We start from the raw sequence: 21459 nt of genomic DNA on the forward strand, positions 1-21459 counted from the left end.
CTTGTAACAGTCATAAGGTAGGGTAAGTTAGAGTGCAAGGTCAGAGTGAATGCGTAGGATCACACACTATATATATATATTTTTTATATATATATATATATATATATATATATATATATATATATATATACACACACACACACACACTTAGGGTTCTTTCAGATACTGCCTTGTAGATGAGATGAACCATAGTTTCAACTATGTACCTACAATTAATCACTTTATTTATTCTTTGTCTTAGCGTGATTTTCCCTTTTCACTGGTTCACAGTATATTACCTGCTCGCATTTCTGCTTTTCATTTCCCTTCAGAGTGTCCTGTTTCCATCCCTCCCACTCTTATTCGCTACATTCCAAGATGGCGTCCGCTGACGCTGGTGTACATCTTGGCCATCCCACTTCAGTCCTATTTCCTTGGTCATACTCACTCTCTTAAAAGAGTTTCACGCGACCAGTCCTTACTTGCTGGTGTCGTCGTCTGTGATTGTTTCGTGAGTTGAAGGAGCAATTTATGATAGTTCCCCCCTTTGCTCCTAGTATCCCTATTTCCAAGATCATGTACGTTTTCAACAGCTTAGCTTAAAGTACTACCAACTCTCTATCCCAGCAAACCTTCACGCCATCTCAATCCCCCTGCTCCATATAGATTGTCCCGGTTACCTAGGTACTTGTTGGGATACTCTGTCATATTTCCTTGCAGACCGTAGAACGTCACGCTTTGATAAATAGCGCAGTGTATAAAGTGGTAAGCCCTCCTTTATTTACACCTCATTGTAGGACCTTCATAAAACTACACATTGGTTGCTTTGCGTTTTTCCCTTCAGATGCATCCGCATGTTGCCATTTCGAGATTCGTAGTCTTGCTCTATTTGTAAGTAAGACTATTGGGGTCTGATGTTCTAGTATATAGTCGTCTAATTGTGTCAGCTTTTCCAATTTGAACTTGTTTCTGTGTTTGTCTACTTTATTTTGTCGTTTTTATTTATTTAGACCTAACTTGGGCCTACATAGAACCTTGTCTTGATAACGACCCCTCATAGGTGATTGAAACACCTTCTGCAGTTACTAGAGACATGCCTTGTGACTTTTATTTGTAATAGATATGCTGTATTTACACTTTGAGCGTTGTGATACAGGTAATACATAAACTACACATGTATCATTCTCGCCTGAGCACCGAGCACTTTCTCTTCACGTTTTGCTCACTTTACCACGATCTTTGTATGTATTGGTTGAATGGTATTATCTATTAAAACACTGTTTTGAACTTATAAATTCATGATTATTACATCAATGTTATTGCTTCATGGGGACCACTTTTCTTTGGAACTATTACCTCATCTCCCTCTGGATTCTAGCTATTTCCTTGCGCTATAAAGAATATAGCATTGAGACTAAAGACATAAATAAGTTACATACTGGTAGGGCAACTAGCCCACCTCAAACTTCAAAGTAGCCAGCCGCTTGACAAAATACCTCTCTGTATCTTAGTTGCCAATAAACACTTGGTCCACTGGACAAGATAAATATGTCATTTTAAATAGAGAGTAAACTTTTCATCACAACTTCTACTTAGAATAAGAATGAATACAATATTAACTGTAAAAGACTTATAAAACCTGAAATTCATATAAAGGTAAAGAATGCTCGACACACTGCAATAAGATGGAAGGCACATTCTCCCACTTTGTTGAGGTAGTATTTGTTTCCATATGTTAATACTTTTCGAACTTGTATTTATAGTTCATTAATGCAAAGTCTTTATTATTAGGGTGAGCGCTTTAAATAAATGTTGCAAGCTCGGACTGCACTGCTGACAGTGGTTCCTGTAAAAAAAAGTGTGTAGACATGTTTGCAAAGTTTAACAATATCAGACTACATATAAGGATCCCAGAATGCTCTCTGGTTAGATGGAAGTATTTGCAAAAACTTGAAAGCAAGATTTGTGATTCTTTGCTTTCAAAATAAAATGTTCACTGAAAAATGCTACTAGGGAAAAAATGTTTTGTTAAATTACTGTGAAATGTTAGGTACCATTTCTTTAAAGCATCATTTACTAAAATGTTGTTGATGTATGCTAGTACTTCCAAAAAATATTTATAATGGAAAATCATTGTAACCAGTTTTAACAAGAATATGGGAAACATGAAAATAAGCATTGGAAAAGCCAGTAGGTCGCATATTAGCGGTCTGTCTTTTGGTTTTCTCAAAGTGTGTCTTGTTTTGACATGGCTTTTGTAAACCTTTAATGTTATGGCATCTGCCGGGCCCTCACCATTGTAACAAACATTGGCAAAACGTAAACATATTTTTAGGTTTCAAAAAGCACATATTGCCATTGTAGTTCCTGGTACTGAACAAAACTACTTTGGGTGTTGATATACTGCTTGTGAAAGAGCAGACTATCATCACTCACATTGAAGCTAGTCGACACATGGCTAGAGGGAAAGAAAGAGACATCGAATTTTAATAAAAACAAAAAAGTGTTGGTTAACGCCAGACCTAATTTTGGTTACAATTCTTAAATAAAGCCACAAAAGTTCACCCATGGTAGACATCTTTGCATTAGTGCGGATTTATGTATTTCATGAATTTATACAAGTAGCCCAGGAAATTGTACTCCTGCACAATATTTCTGAACTGCATTTTAGCACAAGCAAATATACATGTGCAGATTTGCTCATTCAAAAATCGGTTTAGTGCTTACAAGTTCCCTTTCCCTCCAGCCACTTTTTTCCATACCGTGAAATAAGTTTTTCTTCTGCTCGTCAGGAGTAAATTTCTAGCCTTTCTCAGGATAGGAGAAGAGCTGGTGAAAACCCTTAAAATATGCAAGTTAGTGGGTTTGCACAGACACAAAGGGCATTCCAACCATGTAACTGTTGCTCACTGCTAGCTCCAACCCCAGTATTTAGATTTGTGAAAGGGTGATAAAATAAGGAAAATGCTAGTATTCAAGCCCTACTATAGTATTAGCCCTGACATAATCAGAGAGGCTGTTATCAGAACTCGTTTATACTGAGATTGCTGCCATAATTTGTTGCAGACCTTCATGGCACGAAAGGGACAAGTAGATATTTTTTACAGGACAAGTGGATTTATGAAGCAACTTGTCACATGGACAAGTAGATACTTTATTATATTCCACACCACTGTAAAGGGCATTTGTAAATTCACTAATTGCACCACTTGCATAATGTGCAAAGGTTGTTGTTTTTGTATGTGTCCTGCTACATATAAGTTGAAGTCTTTTGCAAAACGGGGAGCGTAGGCCGTCTGAATGTGAGAGAGCTCTGGTACTGCTCTAGGGCATCTAGCCTCTCAGTATTTGCAGAAATACGAATCAGATTTTAGTCATGAGCCTGTAAGACCACAGAATCCTTAGCTACTAAGCTTCCTTGCAATGGAGGTTGGACACCGCAACCAGAATGTAATCCATTTTAAAACATAGCACCCCCTCTGTGAAATAACTCACCTAACAAGCACATTTCACAGATCACACTCATCAAAAAGAGTCTGAACCCTTATTCAACCTGGTATTTGGTAGAATCAAACTACTCACAGCTTTGAAATACAAATTGTGAGCTTACTTTGCAGTTAGTGGATCAGTTGCTAGAACCCATCCTTGATACTCATTTTTCAACCGTGGTGACTTTAACTTGTTTGTTGATATATATCATTTTGCCATTCTAGTGGTGTTTTATTGCACCACTCTGCCAAGGTTCAAAGTTAGCTGAAGCCAAAAAACAAAGAAATTAAAATGTTTAGATATCATCCTTTTTATGTATTTGCATCGTTCAGTTGCACACCATTTTAGCATTACTGCGAACAGCCTAGTTGATGTTGTCTACCAGTTATGATGCATAGGGATAGTCATACTTCCACTGCCTTTCTCAAAAGCTTACTCCACCATTTCATTAATTTAAGCTGCCCTACATTATTCTAGTTTTCAATAAAGTCAACATTATTCCACAGAAGTCCATATAGCTGCGCTGTAAATACTTCAGATAAGTGTTTTTGAAAAACTATAGCTAAAATGGAAATGTATCAGACAATGCATATTTTTTATGGCCTACAGTGAAAACAGAATTGTCTTTTGGTGCTTGGACTCATTAAGTGTGCTTGATTGTGAGCTGTGGATACACAATTTTTTGGCAGTAATTATTTGTAAACATCTTTACTACATTAAAACATATGTCAGCTTTCTTGTATCACGCAGTTTACACCAATGTACAGGTTTCTCTTTTACACTGTTTTCTTATTAAAAGTAATTGTATCAAGTTTCAGAATAGATGAGTTCACTTCTCTACTATTTCGGAGTTTGCAAGTTATAGCAGGCTTAATAAGCAATAACATTCAACTCCTTCCAGTTTTTGAGATCTTCCCATGTGCATCTTCCTTGTGCAGAATGCACATAATTATTGGTTCAAATTTTGCTCATTCCTGAACGTTTTAAAAATGACTCATCCCACCATGTATGTTCCGAATATACCCAGGATTTCTATTCTTCTTATCGCCATCAATAAAAGAAAAGATGTACATTTCTGCTTCTAGTTCACTTTTTTCAGCAGCAGCATGAGTTCTACAAGCATTTCAGTAGAATCACTATCCTTCTGTAGCCAGCATCTGTTTGTACTCAATGAATAAATTGTGCTTTTTACTGCATAGATTATGGAGCAGTGCTAAAGAAAGATATGCTTGGTGTGTATAATGTTATTAAGTGACTTTAAACCTGGCTTTACAGGTGACTGTTTTGTATTTATTGGCAAGCTGTTTTATGCTCCCCAACTGTCGACTTTTTGGGACAATCGGCTATTTCTCGCTGGATGGGGGCTTACACATCTTCCCTTTGTACAAAGCTGGCTATCTATGCAGTGTAATAATATAGGGGCACACTGTGCAGATGGTACAGGCGACAATTATTGGCTGACAGAGGCTGAAGTAATAACCCTAAATGCTCTCTTTCATGATAGTGTGGGCAAGCAGTTTAGGCTTATCAGAGAGGAGTATCAAGCATTTGTTGAACCCAGAGTTAACAAATGAGACACACACTCAAGAAGAAACTCAAGACCAATCTTAGAAAAATAACACTTTTAATATTATTTTAGACACCAAAAATCTTCAGAATTAGGTAAGTAATGGTTAAAGAGTCACTTTGCACAGTGAGGCAGGTGAGTCACATAAATGTGCTTTTAGCGGTTATGCTTCTCAATGGAAAAAGAACATGTAATGCATACAAGAACTTGCAATAGTATCTTGTGGGGGCCACTTTAGTTCCTAGGGTGCTAGGACATCAACAGGCTGCAGAGGCGGACTTGAGGATAAGTCTGGGAGCTCCCAAAGGGGAGTCTCAGTTTGGGGTGGCCTAGCAGCAAGGGGGCATAGTCGATAGTTGTGGTCCCAGGCTGGGGTGCTTGGGTCTAGAGGGTTTTGGTTAGCTGTTCCTGTGCGTCAAAGGCGATCGCAGTGTTTGCTTAGACCTGTAGAGGGGGAAGGAAAACAGATAGTTGGGCCACTGTCATGGACAGCCTCGTCGATTCTGTCATCCCTACGGGCACTGTCTTCTTTTTGCAGATGCTGTGTTTGGTCCAGACATTAACAAGCCTTGGTGCTTGCAACTACTCCAATACCCTGAGTATTGGTGCAAGGCGATTCCTGGTTGACTTGGTATCTTAACCTCGAGGGAAGATGAGTCTGTCCTCCTGGAGCACTTTGACCTCCTCCTGGGTGACTGCTGCTTTAGTGGACCCAGTGGTCAGCAGTTTGGTGGACCAGAAGTCGTGATTAGTGTCTGCAGGTTGCAGGGAACTGATTACTCCACTCCAAGGTAGACGTTGGCTGGTTTGCGAAGTACTGCCAGCCCTCCAAGGCTTTTGGGAGATGGACAGCTGCAGGAGGAGTCTGGTCTGGGCAATTGTCGGGTCAGCAGCGGGTTAACAGGGTTTGGTGCCAAAAGTCCAGGCTGGTTCACAGTTCTCACTTTGGTCAGCTCTTTTTTGTTGTCCTCCTTCCTCGGTCAAACAAATCTGACTTCCTGGTGTCAGAGGTCCACATGAACACTCAATTTTTGGGTGTCTAGGGGAGTGTAGGGTAGTAGCCAAAGGACTACTTAACCCTGGGGTAACTACACCCCCTATATGACCACTTCCCGTGTGGAGTGGACATAACGTGTTCCAGAATTTCCAGTTCCACCAAAAACAAAATGGTGGAACCCTTCCTTTGTGGAGCACATCTGCCAGCCCACCTTAACCTTAGGGGTTTGGCTAGCCTGGTAGTGCAACACGCCTACTAGCTATTTTCCTGCCTGTTCTGGTGCCAAATGGGCCTGAGAGCGGGGGTGGCATCTCCCAGGTCATGGGGAAGCCGGGGTTGCATATCAAAGGCAGCAGGGACTTCCATGTCCCTGGCCTTGGTATGCAGATTCACTTGCCATCCTGCTGGAGTAGTTGATAACACTGTCCCCTGAAGCAGGCATTGTTTCTGGCCTCTGAGAGATTGGGCTCTCACCTCCAGGGGGTCAGAAACTCCTCTGTGGTGGCAGGCTGGTTGTTATGGTTTTCCAGGGGCACCTCTAGGGTGGCCTCTGGATGCATGTCATAATAAATCCAGTACTGGCATTAGTATGGGATTATTAGGACAGGGTGCTTGATACCAAACACCATATGTTTCAGTGAATGCATTATGTAGCTGTGTAACTCATAGTGACCAGTGTCCATTACATACCTTAAGATGGCTTCCCTGTTTACTTGTAAAATCTAGCAATCAAACTATACATCACAGGGGCATTACTGCTCATGCAGATATGTCCTCATATAACATATACTGCACCCTACCTTAGGGCTCTAAAGCCTGCTGTAGAGATGACTTACATAAATGAAATGCAGTGACTGCATGGCACATGAGTGTGCCATGTTGAGTTTTCACACATGGTTTGCACCATGTCACACAACCTGCAATGGCAGTCTACATGCAATGTGTAGGGGGTCCCTTAGTGTGGCATGCTGCAGCCCTTGGGGACCCTCGTTAATATCCATGCCCTAGATACTAGTGTTACCATTTACTAGAGACTTACAGGGGTGCTAAAGTGTGTGCCAGTTGTACACAATTAGATTAGTTTACCTTGATTTAGGTAAAGAGCACTGGCACTAGGAACTTGGTTAGCTGGAACTCAGTGTACCTTCAGTAAAAAAATAACAGTGGCAAACAGTGGGGGGGGGGTGGTGACCTTGTCAAAAAGGGCACTTTGCTACACCTTTATTGTTCGGTCCACCCACCTGTCTATTGATGCCTACAGGCAACACACCTTCTGTGGAATTTCAAGGAGTCCCCATCATGTGCCTTGACTGCCATAGCTATTCTGCAGTAGAGTAGAGTCTACGTCTTTGAATGACTTTACCCCTATACCGACAGTACTGTGCCCATATTTTGTAGGGTATTTCTGGGCCCCGGGAGGGGGGGGGGATCTTCCCTTATCCAGCCTGTAGCTATGTCTGTTTTTGCCACTACCAGCCCCATCCACAGCAGCACGGTCTTATATCTGGAGTGACTATTTCCTCTGTAATATGGAGAAGTGCAAATATCAGGTCTCTGTGTATGGTCCAGCCCAACATGTGCCCCAGGCTCCCCATCACTACCTCCCAGAATGTTTTTGGCTTTGCGCATCCCCAGACTGTGTGGAGAAAGTCTCCCCTTTCTGTAGTGCACTGTAAACAAAGTGGGGAGGCGATGGCCCCGTTTGTCAGAGCTCATGTGTAGTATATCTTATGGAGGTATTTCCATTGTATAAGTGTAAACTGGAAGGCCGTGGCTGATTCGCGGAGTGAGGCCATAACCCTTCCTTCAGTCTCCCTTAGAAAGTAGTCTCACTACGAAGCCTCTTGTAGGTGAGCAAAATTGTCTGGTGAGTTTATCACAAGTGATCAGTACACCTGGGAAATTATTTATTTGGTCAGTGCATCTAGTGGGATCTCAACCTCCCAGGGATGTGGAATTTAATAAAATATCCACTTGTCCATGGAACAGCTTGCTTCTTAATCTACTTGTCCTGTAAAAAAAATCTACTTGTCCCTTTGGTGCCATGTAGTGCTGAGACAATGATGGCAGCAATCTCATTAAGTAAGACCTCTGATAATAGTCTCTCTGATTATGCCAGGGCTAATACTATAGAAGGGCATGAATACTTGCAATTTCAATACCTACTATAGCAATTTCCCTATTTTTCCATCTTTCCGCAGATCTACATACTGGGTCTGGAAGAAGCAGGAAGCAATAGTTCCAGGGCTGGTATCCCTTTGAGTCTGCAAACTTACCAAATTGCATTTTTAAGGATTTTCACCAGATCTTCTCTAATATTTATCCATAATGAGAAAGGTTGGAAATTTACTCCTGACAATGGCAGAAAGAGAAGTTCTTCCAGGGTTGGAAAAACAAAAGTGGCTGGAGGAAAGTGAACTTGTAAATGCTCAATAGATTTTCACATGAGCAAATCTACACATGCGTATTTGCTCCTGGTAAAATACAGTTCACAAATATTTTCTAGGTGTACGATTTCCTGGTCTACTGCTGTAAGTTCTTGTGAATTCATGAAAGCCACTAATTCAAAGGCATATACAATGGGTGCACGTCTGTGACTTTCCTTAGGAACTGGGTCCCTAATTAGGTCTGGCGTTAACAAAGACATGGAGCATATTGGCACACTAAGGGGGTTATTACAACTTTGGAGGAGGTGTTAATCCATTCCAAAAGTGACGGATATACCACCAGCCGTATTACAAGTCCATTATATCCTATGGAACTCGTAATTCGGCTGGTGGTATATCCGTCACATTTGGGACGGATTAACACCTCCTCCAAAGTTGTAATAACCCCCTAAGTAGTTTTATTCAGTGCCAGGAACTACTGTGGCAATCAGTGGGTAACAAAACTGGAGGGGACTCCCCTGCAAAGAACATGGAGGCACCCCCTCCAGACTCACTCAGAGCAGGTGCTGTGCTGAGGGGGGGCCCTGGAGGGGAGCATTGGGGCTTGTGTTATGCCACTGGTGGCAATGTGTGCTTTTTGAGACCAAAAACATTTTTTTTCTTTATGTCCGTGTTTGTTACAATGGTGAGGGCCTGGCAGCTCCCACAACAATAAAATGTTACAAAAGCCATGTCAAAACAAAATACGTATTGACAAAACCAAAAGTCTCACAAAAATAGTCTGTTCGGTTGGCTTTGCCAGTGCTTGTTTATTTTCATGCTTCGCATAATCTTGTTGAAAATTGCTACACTGATTTTCCATTTGGAATATTTTTGAAATTACCAGCATGCATCAACGCATTTTACTAAATGATGCTTCAAAGAAATGACACATAAATGTCATAGTAGGGAAATGTTTTATTTCCTACTTGAATTTTTTTTTAACTTTTATTTTGAAAGCAAAGAATCCTCACTCTTCTCACAAGCTTCTGCAAACATTTGCATCTAATCAGAGAGCGTTCTGGGAGCATCATACATAGCCTCATATTGTTAAACCTTATCAAATGTTTGTACACTTTAAAAAAAAATTTTTTATTGGAACCACTGTCAGTAGTGCAGCGTGACCCTAAAGTGTTTATTTACAGGATCATCCTAACAATTAAGTCTTTTCATTATTGAACCATAAACACAAATTCAAACAGCATTAACATATGAACACACATATAATCTCAACTGCAGACAGTTCCCTTCTCTGTAAACTGCCAACCAAAGGGTTGGTGCTGCAGGGGGTTGGGCCTACTTGTCCCAAGGACAAAATAAACTTGAAAATGTGTTGCCCTTGACCCCAAACAATATGTACCGGGCATTGGGCGATAGGAATCTCACATCTCTGAGCCTCCAATGGGCTGTACTGTGGTATCTGCCCAGCCACATAAGATGCAGGTGCATGTTGGTGCTGTAAGTATTTTAAGAACTGCATGCGGTGTAAGTCATATTATGTTTGGAGATTCGAAAAGGATTTAATTGTGTTGCCTATCAAAACATCCCCCAACTTGGAAGTGCCAATTATGTCCATGACTTGAATCCTTGAATGTTCGAGACCTGTGGCAGCATGGTCCCACGCCACAGTGTAGTTTCCTTTGTTAAGCATCCCCTCCTTCCAAGGGCTTTGTGAATATCTTGCCAAACTTGTAGTGCTACGGACGTGGCAGGTGGTAGGCTTCGATGTGCGCTTACCCCATACAACAGGTGGGAAAGGGAGATTCCCCGCATTGCCTTTTTTCAGTTGCAAAGGCTGGGTCTGCATTCACATCAAACCATAACTCATGCACTATAATGAGGTGTGCCGCCCTATACCACAAGTTATGTCAGGTGTTGCAATGCCTCTGTTTGTAGACCTACTCTCTGGGGGTGATAGCTGCATGGGAAACCGCGTAAAAGTGAGTCTAACCTTTTGGATGTGGTCTTTGGCATGGGAAATGGATAGTTCTGCAGCTGATAGGGCAGTCTGGGGAGGACCACCATAACATAAATGGCTGAGTGCCCCGTAATATATATTGATAATGTTGTCCAAAATCCCAGATCTTTATGGAACCTTTCCGTTTGGGGTTGGATATTGCGTGTCTACTCTGGGTGGGAATCCCCTGTAGCATACACCTCAGATATGAGAAACTGTCTTTCAGGACTTGTAGTTTGGCCACCCAGCAAAGGGGGGTAGGCCATGGGGAATAGTGGAAATTTAGCCCTATTGATAGTGAGTCCTGAGAATTTTCCAAAAATGGTGAGACTCTGGAAGACTCGGGGACCTGAGTCCTGCGGGTCATCTAGAAATGTCAAGATATCGTCAGCATAAAGGGTAATTCTGAGACTCCAGGGCCCCGTTCCAGGTTCTTGACCAGGGCGTCTACCCTTATCCATCCCACCAGAGGTTCAATTACGGTGACGAAGAGCCTAGGGTGATAGTGGGCAACCCTGTCTTGTCCCTCTATGTATTGGGAATGGGTCTGACAACGAGCCCCCCATTCTCACCCTGGCCCTCAAGTCTGTATACTGCAGCCAGATCCAAGAAAGTAATCGAGGTCTGAAGTTCAGTGCTTGTACTAAGCACAATAGGTAATCTCATCTAACGGAGTCAAAGGGCTTGTGAAAATCTACTCAGAGAAGCGTATGTGCACCCAGAATGTGATTCGTTAGGGGATTGTAGATTAATCTAATCAGATTGGTGCCTGATGGATCAGGGTGGCTAGCAGCACCATCAGCCTATTTGCCAGTGCCGTAGCCCATATCTTAACTTCTTAAAAAGATGAATAGATAAGAGGTGTAACTATTAGGTGGGAGTCTTGGCCTGCATATGACCACAATCTCGGCTACTCGCAGATCAGGGGGGAGCATACCCATCTGGTGGGAATTTGTGAAAATCCCATGAAATGGTTCCAGAAGGAGGGTTGTATACATTGTAAATAATTTGCTGGGACTCCATTGGCGCCCTGGGTCTTACCAGGTAAGTTGGGACATGCCGTCTTTGCTTTGAGAAGCGACTGTTTGAGGATGGCCCAATTGTGTAGGGAATCTCAGAGTTAGTCAGGATCCCAAGATTTGTCATAGTCTGCCTTTAGTGCAAGGATGTGGGTCTTGAGGTCAGTTATATTGCGCGTACGTCTCTTGCATCCCTGCCATATAGCTTAAAATGTCCCCAGTGATGGTGGCTTTGAATGCTTCCCAGAGAGTTTCTGGAAATTCCACAGAGCCCTTATTGGTTTTATGTAACCTTCTATAATTTCCCGATAAGCGGACTAGCCATGGTGACCTGAAACCACCAAGCATATAAGCGCTATGATGATGGGGTTAAACGAGGGAACAGGTGAAGTAGTAAGTCAACTCAGGAGGGAATCCATTATGTCCTTGGCATGGATGTTGGTATTGATAATTCAATGGGACTCAGATTTAGGGATAAGAAAGTAGTAGAGCCAAGATAAGGCTCTATTGCAAATGGCCAGATAGTGCCACTTATCGACCTTGATTATCCCACAGTATCTTCATGATTATTAGTGGTAAACATTTATGAATTAGGATGGCCACCCCAGGTAAACCCCTATCAATGCCTGCGTGAAATGCTTGAGAGTAGCCCATGTGGGCCAGGTCGGGACACCTACTGCTTGCCAAGTATGTTTACTGGTGGGAGGAGTTTGTTTGCTTTATAATGTTTAGTTGCCTTCAGCACTGCACCCCTCTGGACAGAATCCAGCATTCCATTAACATTCCAGGTCAAGAGGCATAGAGTGCTTCCAGCGTTAGATGTTTGGACCAGTCATATAGGCAGGCGCATGTCTGTCCGGGACGTCCAAGGGGAAGATGGACGATGTCTAGGTATAGTTGTGTCTGTATGGGATGACGTTTGGCTGGTGTGCATATATAGTATGAGAAGAAAACGGTATTAATATGTAGAGATCAACAACTCTTCCCCCCTCACCCTGTACCTCAGGAAGATGAAGTGTCTGTTGTGGAATAAACTTGCAGCTGTCCCCAACCAGACAGCCATACCCCAACTTTGTTCCTGTGTACCAAAACCAGTACCAATACCAAAAGCATACCCCCTATAACTTAAAAGAAAAACTGAGTATGTAGATGGGTCCTAGAATGTCACTTTGCTGTATTGTCAAAATCAGTGAATCTAGAGTAGGGCCTTTGGATTCAGGAGGGAGTTTGTCTCCCTTTTGCTCCCCCTGGAGAGAGAGTCTGCCTGTCGGGAGGTTCAGGATTCCAGGATGCTGAATGACAAGAACTGGAGTCAGTGGCAGTGCTCTCTGTGGCTTGGTATTGCTGCAGTGTGTGGCGGGATCTTCAAGGCAGTTGTGTCCATCCTTGATTTCACTTGATCTTCTGCAGCATAGGGGCAAGCTACGTGGTGCTCTCCTAAAAACATGTCTCTCTTTCAGCCAGTCCAGTCCCAAGCCTCTTCTGGGGTATTGAGGAACAATGTCTTGCTTTGGTAGATCACTTTCATTAGTGATGGCAAAAGTATCATATATTAGATTTAGAGGCCTCACAGTTTTTGTAACTTCTAAAAAGGTGAAACTCTGTTGTTGAACTTTCAGCATGTAGTCTGGGAAGACCATCACTTTAGTGTTATAACAAAACAGGACCTCTTGCTTCTGGGAGGTTCTGATGATGACATTGTGGTCTGCAAAGTTAAAGTTGCGACTGATGTTGGGGTGAGGTGGAGCCCCCAGTGGTGGTTTCTGCATTTGGAGCCTGTGCGCATGTTCCACGGCAAAGCAAGAGGGTAGTTCTTCCTTGGGAAGCATGACTGTAACCAGGTTGTCACAGACTGGGTGGAAGATGTCCTTTCTGTCCCCTCCGAAACTCCCACAATACAGATGTAATTCTTGTGAGAGCACTTCTCGTGTACTTCACCCGCATCACCAGATGGTGAACCAATTTATCAGAGGTTAGAGATCTTAGTCTGTAAAATGCGATTTGTCTTCAGTCTCAGAGATGCCACTTTGCGTCTGTGACCCACGCCACTATATTGCGCAGATCCTTGCACAAGAGTGAGACGTCTATCTTCAGTTTGTCTATTCTCCCCTCCAGTGAGGACCTGGAGTCCTGTATCACCCACATGATAGAAGTTATCTGAGGGGAGATGGCTGCAGATGGGGGTGGTCTGCCCTCCAGGTTCATGGTAGGCCTTATGTATTTATCAATTCAACCCCGTGATGTTGTGCACCAGTGTGTCTATCCTTTGCCATAGTGCAAGACAGAGATCCATAGCTACAGGTTTTCCCCAAGTGCAGGCGAGTCATGTCACATTTGAGGCCATACTTCACCACCAGCTATTGAGGCTGCTGGACTGGCTGTGGGGGTATCCTGCTATTATCTTGGACCCCCGTGTCCGTAGCACTCTCCACATTCAAGCTGCACAATCTCCTGTTGCCAGAATCAATGCTAGTCATTTGGAGGTTAAGCGAGTCCTCTTGCGGCCTCTCCGGGGTTCGTGATCTAATATTAGAGCCTGTCCATGGGGGTTGGGGAGAAATATATGTAATGTTTTAAGGGAAGTTCAGAACTCTGTCGGGCCACAGATCTGCTGCCAGAAAAGAGCAAGCACTATGTGATAGTTGTTGCACAGCTTTTATCAATTTTTCACACTTGTCTCAGCAGGCTGCACCTATGGCGTTGCACCCCCTGCAACCCAACGCCACCAGGTCGGAGCCCCATTATGTATCCAAGCGCCAGGAGTCAACACCACTCACACCTGTCTCCTCACCGTTGAGGGAAGAGTAAGGGGGAGGGGCACTCACTGCTGTGCAAGCTGCTTTCAGCCTGCAGCCCCTTGTCTGTGTCCTCGAGGGTCCCCGGCTCTGGGTTTTTGTAGGAAAATGCCACTGTTGGCATAGTTACCCCCTAACCGTTTGCCTTTTGTTGATGCCAGCTTTGATTGGAAGTATGCTGGGAACCTGCTAACCAGGCCCCAGCACCAGTGTTCTTTCCCTAAAACTGTACCTTTGTCTCCACAATTGGCACACGCCTAGCACACTGTTAAGTCCCTTGTAAAAGGTACCCCTGGTACCAAGGGCCCTGTGGCTGGGGGAGGTCTCTAAGAGCTGCAACATGTATTAGGCCACCCTGGGGACCCCTCACTCAGCACATGCACACTGCCTCACAGCTTGTGTGTGCTGGTGGGGAGAAAAGACAAAGTCGACATGGCACTCCCCTCAGAGTGCCACACCCACAAACCACTGCCTATGGCATAGGTAAGCCACCCCTCTAGCACGCCTTACATCCCTAAGGCAGGGTGCACTATACCACAGGTGAGGGCATAGCTGCATGAGCACTATGCCCCTACAGTGTCTAAGTCAATTCTTAGACATTGTAAGTGCAGGGTAGTCATACTGATTATATGGAAGTTTGCTATCAAACGTCTCAGCACAATAAACCCACCCTTATGCCAGTGTGGGATTTATTGAAAAATGCACACAGAGGGTATCCTAGAGATGCCCCCTGCATGCCAGCCTGCCACTGGCCACATGGGGTGAGTGCTTTTGTGCACTCAGTGACCAGGAACAGAGCCTGTCCTGGGTGGAGGTGCTTCACACCTCCCCCTGCAGGAACTGTAACACCTGCTGGTGAGCCTCAAAGGCTCAAGCTTGGTGTTACAGTGCCCCAGGGCACTCCAGCTAGTGGCGAAGCCCGACCCCCCGGACACAGCCCCTAATTTTTGTGGCAAGTCCGGAGGAGATAATGAGAAAAACAAGGAGGAGTCACCCCCTCAGCCAGGTCACTCCTAAGGTGACCAGAGCTGAAGTGACCCCCTCCTTGGAAAATCCTCCATCTTGTTTTGGAGGATTTAGCCCAATAGGGGTAGGGATGTGCTCAAGTACAAGCCACCCTCAAGGACAGTAGCCATTGGCTACTGCCCTGTGACCTTACCACACCCCTAAATTCAGTATTTAGGGGCGACCCTGAAACCAGGATTTCAGATTCCGGATGACGTACAAAGAAGGACTGCTTAGCTGAAAAACCCCACAGTGAAGAAGGAAGACTACAAGTGCTTTGGCCCCAGCCCTACCGGCCTGTGTCCTTCCTCAGAGAACCTGCTCCAGCTATGCATCCTGTGGTCCCAACGACCCCTGCCGACTCAGAGGACTGCCCTGCACCTAAGAAGGATCAATAACTCCCATTGACAGCGGACGTGTCCAACCAAGAAAGAAGAAACCATCTTTAAAGGGACTCCCACCTCACTCTAGAAGCATGAGTCTCCAACAATCTGCACCCGACGCCCCCAGCTCGTGTCCAGAGGAACTAACTATCCAGAGAGGACCACCAGACAACTCCGACGACATGTCGACCCTGGGCTGATCTCCCTGCACCCCCACGATGACGCCTGCAGAGGGAATCCCGAGGACGCCCCTGACCGCGACTGCCTGGGACGAAAATATTATACGCCTGGAGAAGCACTGCACCTGCAGCCCCCAGGCCGGTGAGAAACCGACTACCGGTGCAGCAGTGACCAGCAGGCAGCCCTCATCATTGCCCAGTCGTTGGCTGGCCTGAGAAGCCCCCCTGTGCCATGCCTGCAGCATCTGAGTGACCCCCGGGTCCCTCCATTGGGTCCTATTGAAAAGCCGACGCCCTGTTTGCCCACTGCACCCGGCCGCCCCTTTGCCACTGAGGGTTTGTGTTGTGTGCCTACTTGGGGCCCCCCTGTGCTCTATCAAACCCCCCTGGTCTGCCCTCCGACAGCACGGGTACCTACCTGCAAGCAGACCGGGACCGGGGCACCCCCCTGTCTCCATAGGCACCCATGTTATTTTGGCTTGTGGTTGACCTCTGCACCTGACCGGCCCCGTGTTGCGGGTGCTGGGTGTTTGGGGTTTTCTTGAACCCCCAACGGTGGGCTACCTATGCACGAGAGACTGAACTTATAAGTGCTTTACTTACCGTGATAACTAAACTGTACTTACCTCCCCAACAAACTGTTGAAAATTGCAGTGCCTACTTTTAAAATTGCTTATTGCCTTTTATGAAAAACTGTGTGCATTACTGTTTTTATTCAAAGTTCTTACTATACCTATGCAAAGTACCTTTCATTGAATGTACTTACTTGCAATCTGAACCTTGTGGTTCTAATAATAAATTAACAAAAGAATATTTGTCTATATAAAAATCTATTGGCCTGGAGTTGTCATTCAGTGTTTGTGTTCACATATTGCTTGTGTGTGTACAGCAAATGCTTAACACTACCCTCTGATAAGCCTAACTGCTCGACCACACTACCACAAATAGAGCATTAGTATTATCTATTATTGCCTCTGTCGAGCCTCTTGGGGAACCCCTGGACTCTGTGCACACTATACCTCATTTTGATATAGTATATACATAGCCAGCTTCCTACAGTTTTGCTGTCCAGTTCAGGTTTGCTGGCAGGCCTCTGCAAGCATCCGCCTCCACAGGTGCCGCGGCTAAGGGAAAGAGGAGTCAATTGCTGACAACAGAGAGGTTGCTTCCTGGTGCATGGCCAACTGGTCCTCCCTGCTGCAAGGCTGTCAGGGAAATTTTGCACCTTGAGCAGTCTTGAGTGTGTCCCCGTAGGATTGGGCAGCCGTGAGTCTGGAGCGGCCCTTTTAAGTTGAAATGCCAGATTAAACCTTTGGCATGATGAGAAGGCTACATAGAAAAAAACAAAGTTGCAACCTGATATGAGTTAACTAAATGATGTGCTGCTGATCATTCTACTCAATACAGATGATATTATTTGTGTGTATTATGGAAAAAAGTGCAACTACTGTGCCTGTTGCTGGAATCTTTGACATGCAGAACACATGTTTCAATCCGAGTAGGGGTTTCACAGCAGTTCATCCTTCTGAAATTACTGAAATGAATACACCTTAAAAGATTAAAAATGTATATAACTATTACTGTGTACTGATTTCGGAAATGAATAAACAGAACAATGAGTATGAGCAGCTAATATGTTAAGACTTGTAAGACAGATAAACCTACCGTAGCAAGTGCTTCATGAAACAAGCTGTTATAGATTTTTTTAATGGACCAAAAACTTCCACATAGGGTACATTAGGGGCAAATGCAAGCCTTGAATAATGGATGAAGTCTTGTCTTGTTTTAGGATTTGTGAGCATTGAGGATGGGTCAATGTTTTTTGTGTAGCAGTAGAATGTATTTCAGTAGTTTTGAGTTATATTTAAGTTTATGGGTTGTAGTCTGCTCCTATAATTTTTACTGAAAGCATGTCAATGGCTAAATAAGAAGTGTTATGTAGAGCACAGTGACAATTTGTTTAGTATGACTGTATTCTTCAAACTGTATTAGAAGAATGCTTGTGCAAGGAATATTGTATTTTCTCTGAATATATGAATCTTACTTTATGGGCAGTTCAGTTCGTGTTTAGATCTTTTCTGTGAATGTGATGGTATGCAAATACTGCTCAAATACACATTCATTTATGTAAATCCACATTATTTGGTCTGACTGTACACTCTTTGGAGCAACTCTTCATTCGTAGGTTTCCTGGGGCAAATGGACATTGTTTGAATGTATTCACTTCAATTAAAACATGCTTGTATAGTGCAAGGCTACCCCCTCGCGGCTCCCAGCTCTGAATGCCCCTATTGTACTATTAAGTCTGTCACCAAGCAGCCTTTTTTTTTATAGTTTCCTAAATGGACTTTCTTCCTCCATCATCCTCAACCAAGTAGGTAAATCATTCTGTAGTTCTGCTATTAGGAAGGAGAAAGATCAACCTCCACTCCTTACTTTCCGTGCTATGGGTATTTCAGCTAACTTTAGGGAGGATGATCTCCTGGGCACCGAAGGACAAATTATGGAAACAGGATCCTCCTACAATAGCGCAATTTCTTATAAAGCAAGGTGGTACGTACAGTCCTGAGCTAGGGATGATTTGATGAGGACACATTCTATTGTCTATTGTTAGGGAAAGCACAAGCGGTTGCCCCTTAAATCGCTCTCCTTCCCCTAACCCCGTTAAACACAGTGGTTTGGTGTTCTGAGATTTTCATCCAGCCTCAAGCCCAGGTTTTGAATTGTGGGTTTAGACTTGGGCCAACTACCGAAGGATCCTGGCCAACGAACCAGTGTCCAGCGGTTCATATAGTTACCGATCCCCAACACCTCAGTTTTGTCACCATTGACTTTCAGACAAAAACGTGCTATCCAGTCAGCAAACTCTTTTAGACAAGGCTCCAGTTGATCCATTATTACAACGGTTTTCCTGGGAAAGAGAGACCGTGTCAAAACCTGGACTAAGGGCCAGTAGGATTACTTTAACAGTGTATTCACTGACCAGATTCATTTTCAGTTCCTTGGCCATGGTTAACAGCACCGTTTCTGTACTATAACCTGATCGAAAGACCATTTGCGTATGATGGAGCAATCCATTATGCTCCAGAAAAGTAGAAAGATGCTGATTAATATGTTTTTCCAGAACCTTTCCCATTACTGGAAGTAGGGATATTAGTCTGTAGTTTTCCTCTTACTGAGGGTCAAGGGTGGGCATTTTTAAGATGGGCTTTACTTCGGCGTGTTTTCAGGAGGGTGGTACTATACCCAATTGTAGGACGAGATTAGGTACCATTAGCAAAGACAGGATGATTATTTTTTTCCCTGTTTCAAGACATAGGATGTTGCAGGGTCCAACAGGGAGCCCGAACCTTTTTTTTTTTTTTTTTACTGTTTCCTGAAAAAAGGAAAGGGTCTCCATATGCTTCTTGATTGGTTTCATACCATCTGAAGAATTCCCTTTTTCTTTCTTGTCATTAAAGCATGCATATATTCAAAGATTTTGTTAACAAAGAAGTTGCCTAGTTTATTACGGTGGGCCACGTAGGGTGTCAAGAGACGCATTACTTTCCATTTTAGTTAAGGGTTTGACTACTGTACATAACTCTCTTGTGTAATTTTCTGCAGATTCTATCTACATTCCTTTTCCCAAATGTACATTTGTCAACGTAAATATACATTTGTTTAGGACCCGTACCATCTTTTTCAGGTATCTAATGTTTCAGTCTTCAACTTTGTTATAGCATATCCATTGACATTGTGGAGAATTGGGCGCACCCTGTTCCCAGACACACATCAAAGATGATTGTGCATCTTCAATGTGTGCCCAGATTAGAAATATATAGTGAACATGTTTTAAATATCACTCTGATTCAAGGAGATTTTCTGTGCATGGGTAGTTTGGTCAAATTTGAATCAAATAATTTAACAAAATGTATGCATGACAGTGTCCCATGAAAAAGCTTGTTACAATACTACTTAAAAGCTCCGAGCATGAGTTAAACTATTAAGTCCTTGGTCAAAATTCAGCAAACCTCCCTTTTGTAAGCACATGCATACTCCAAGAGTTTCCTCTAAAGTTTGATGGACTTCAGTCAAAGATTTCAAGAGTTATAAGCAAAAAACAGATGTTTGAATTGCTTATGGAGGATATAATATGGTCTTAGTAACAGGTATGCTATTGTGCCAATATGTCTATATACTAAAAATAATAATTGTGAATTATGGATCTTCTGTTTTAAGTTTTTTACATATTCGGTCTACACCCAAGTCATTAAACAATTAGTTGGTGTAAATAGAGGCTCACTGATCAAAGGTTTACTGATGTGCGAATGATAATCACCTTCAGAACGTAGATGTATTCTGTATTGTTGGAAGTATTGGACTATGGCAAGATTTGCCTGTGGGTAATTTAAATGGGAAGTGGAGTTTTGAGAACTTTAGGTCGGGGGAATCTGCAATTTAGTACCTTCAGTACCATTGCCATAGGTTGAGCAAGCAACCTTTAACCTAGTTAATCACAACATTTTCTCAGATGGGTTGCTGCTGGTCTGGGATCTCCAAGTGAAGGTCCACATGTGCTGCTGATTGTCTTGGTCTTGATTGCAAAACAAATTAAGATTGAAATCTCCAGTTAGAATGATTTAGGGGTCTCTGCTTTCTCAAACATGATTATTTGGTGTAATTTACTTGCAATCAATCTTTTTTTTTTTCCTGTTGAGCTAGAGTTGATATAGTTATTCCTACAAATGGAAGAGTTGTGGTCATTGGATTATTCTTCAAGTTTAAATTCGTAGCCCTTCCTTGAGGTGACCTTGCTGCTTTGTTTTAATTGCAGGGTTTGAACATTCTACCAAGCCTTCTAACAGAATGGAGGTTTGCGTCCAGGTCTCGTGAAGGGTGATCATTTTGAATTGGTGCATGTATCTCAGTATCTCACTGTTGTTGACCTTTGTCATAGGCCCCCAGGTTCCAGGAGCAGGTCTTTAATTTGTTTAAAGTAACTGTTGATGGTATAGGCTTGTTTATAGTTCAGGCTTTGGGGTTGATCACAAGGGAAGCTGCAAGCCACCTCCAATCTATATTTTGCATGAGCGGCTGGCTTTTGCTGTATGGCTCCTCGCTGAGCTCAGTGAGTAGTGATGGTGCTGCTACAGTTACAAGTCATCTGTTTGTCGTTGTTTGTGGTCCAACGGCACTTCTTAGAATGGAGAATAGATTGCTTGCCTTTTTCAGGGGGGAGCCTTGCCTCAATAATATCTGTGCATATGCATTATCTCAGTAAATAGTTAACTGCACGCCCCAACTTCTAAGCGTGGCTCTCTTTGAATACACCAAGCTTGTGAGTTGTTGGGAGGCAAATGTTACTAGGGTGGACTCTGTGTGCTAGGCTCCATGTGGTGGCAACAAATCAATTGATGAAGTATCTGTTGACATGATTCATGAGAGGACCAGAATTTCATTAATGAGCTTCAAAATGTTACCACAATTTAGTATATTACGCTCAACTCTTGTTTTATATTCTGGGATCCAGGTTGGAATCTAGGTTTCCACCTATGGGGGCAATCATCTTGGAGGAGGTAGATCCATTGTATCAAAGGTTATGTTGCTCAAGCATCTTCTAATGCCTGACTACTCATTTACGGATGGAGGATCTTTGCTCTTGTTCAATGTACTAGAGTCTG

General features: G+C 43.3%; 1 protein-coding gene across 2 annotated transcripts in view; it reads left to right on the plus strand.

Annotated features, from left to right (window-relative positions):
* The first annotated feature begins 428 nt into the window (after positions 1-428).
* LOC138297338 (barrier-to-autointegration factor-like protein) overlaps positions 429-21459 on the plus strand; it is a 226159-nt gene continuing 205128 nt past the window's right edge. For both annotated transcript variants that reach the window (XM_069236744.1, XM_069236745.1), the window contains exon 1: positions 429-744. The gene's annotated coding sequence lies outside the window, so the exon portion shown is untranslated. The remainder of the gene's footprint in view (positions 745-21459) is intronic.

Source organism: Pleurodeles waltl, chromosome 5 (assembly GCF_031143425.1).
Source record: "Pleurodeles waltl isolate 20211129_DDA chromosome 5, aPleWal1.hap1.20221129, whole genome shotgun sequence".
NCBI classification, from domain to species: domain Eukaryota; kingdom Metazoa; phylum Chordata; class Amphibia; order Caudata; family Salamandridae; genus Pleurodeles; species Pleurodeles waltl.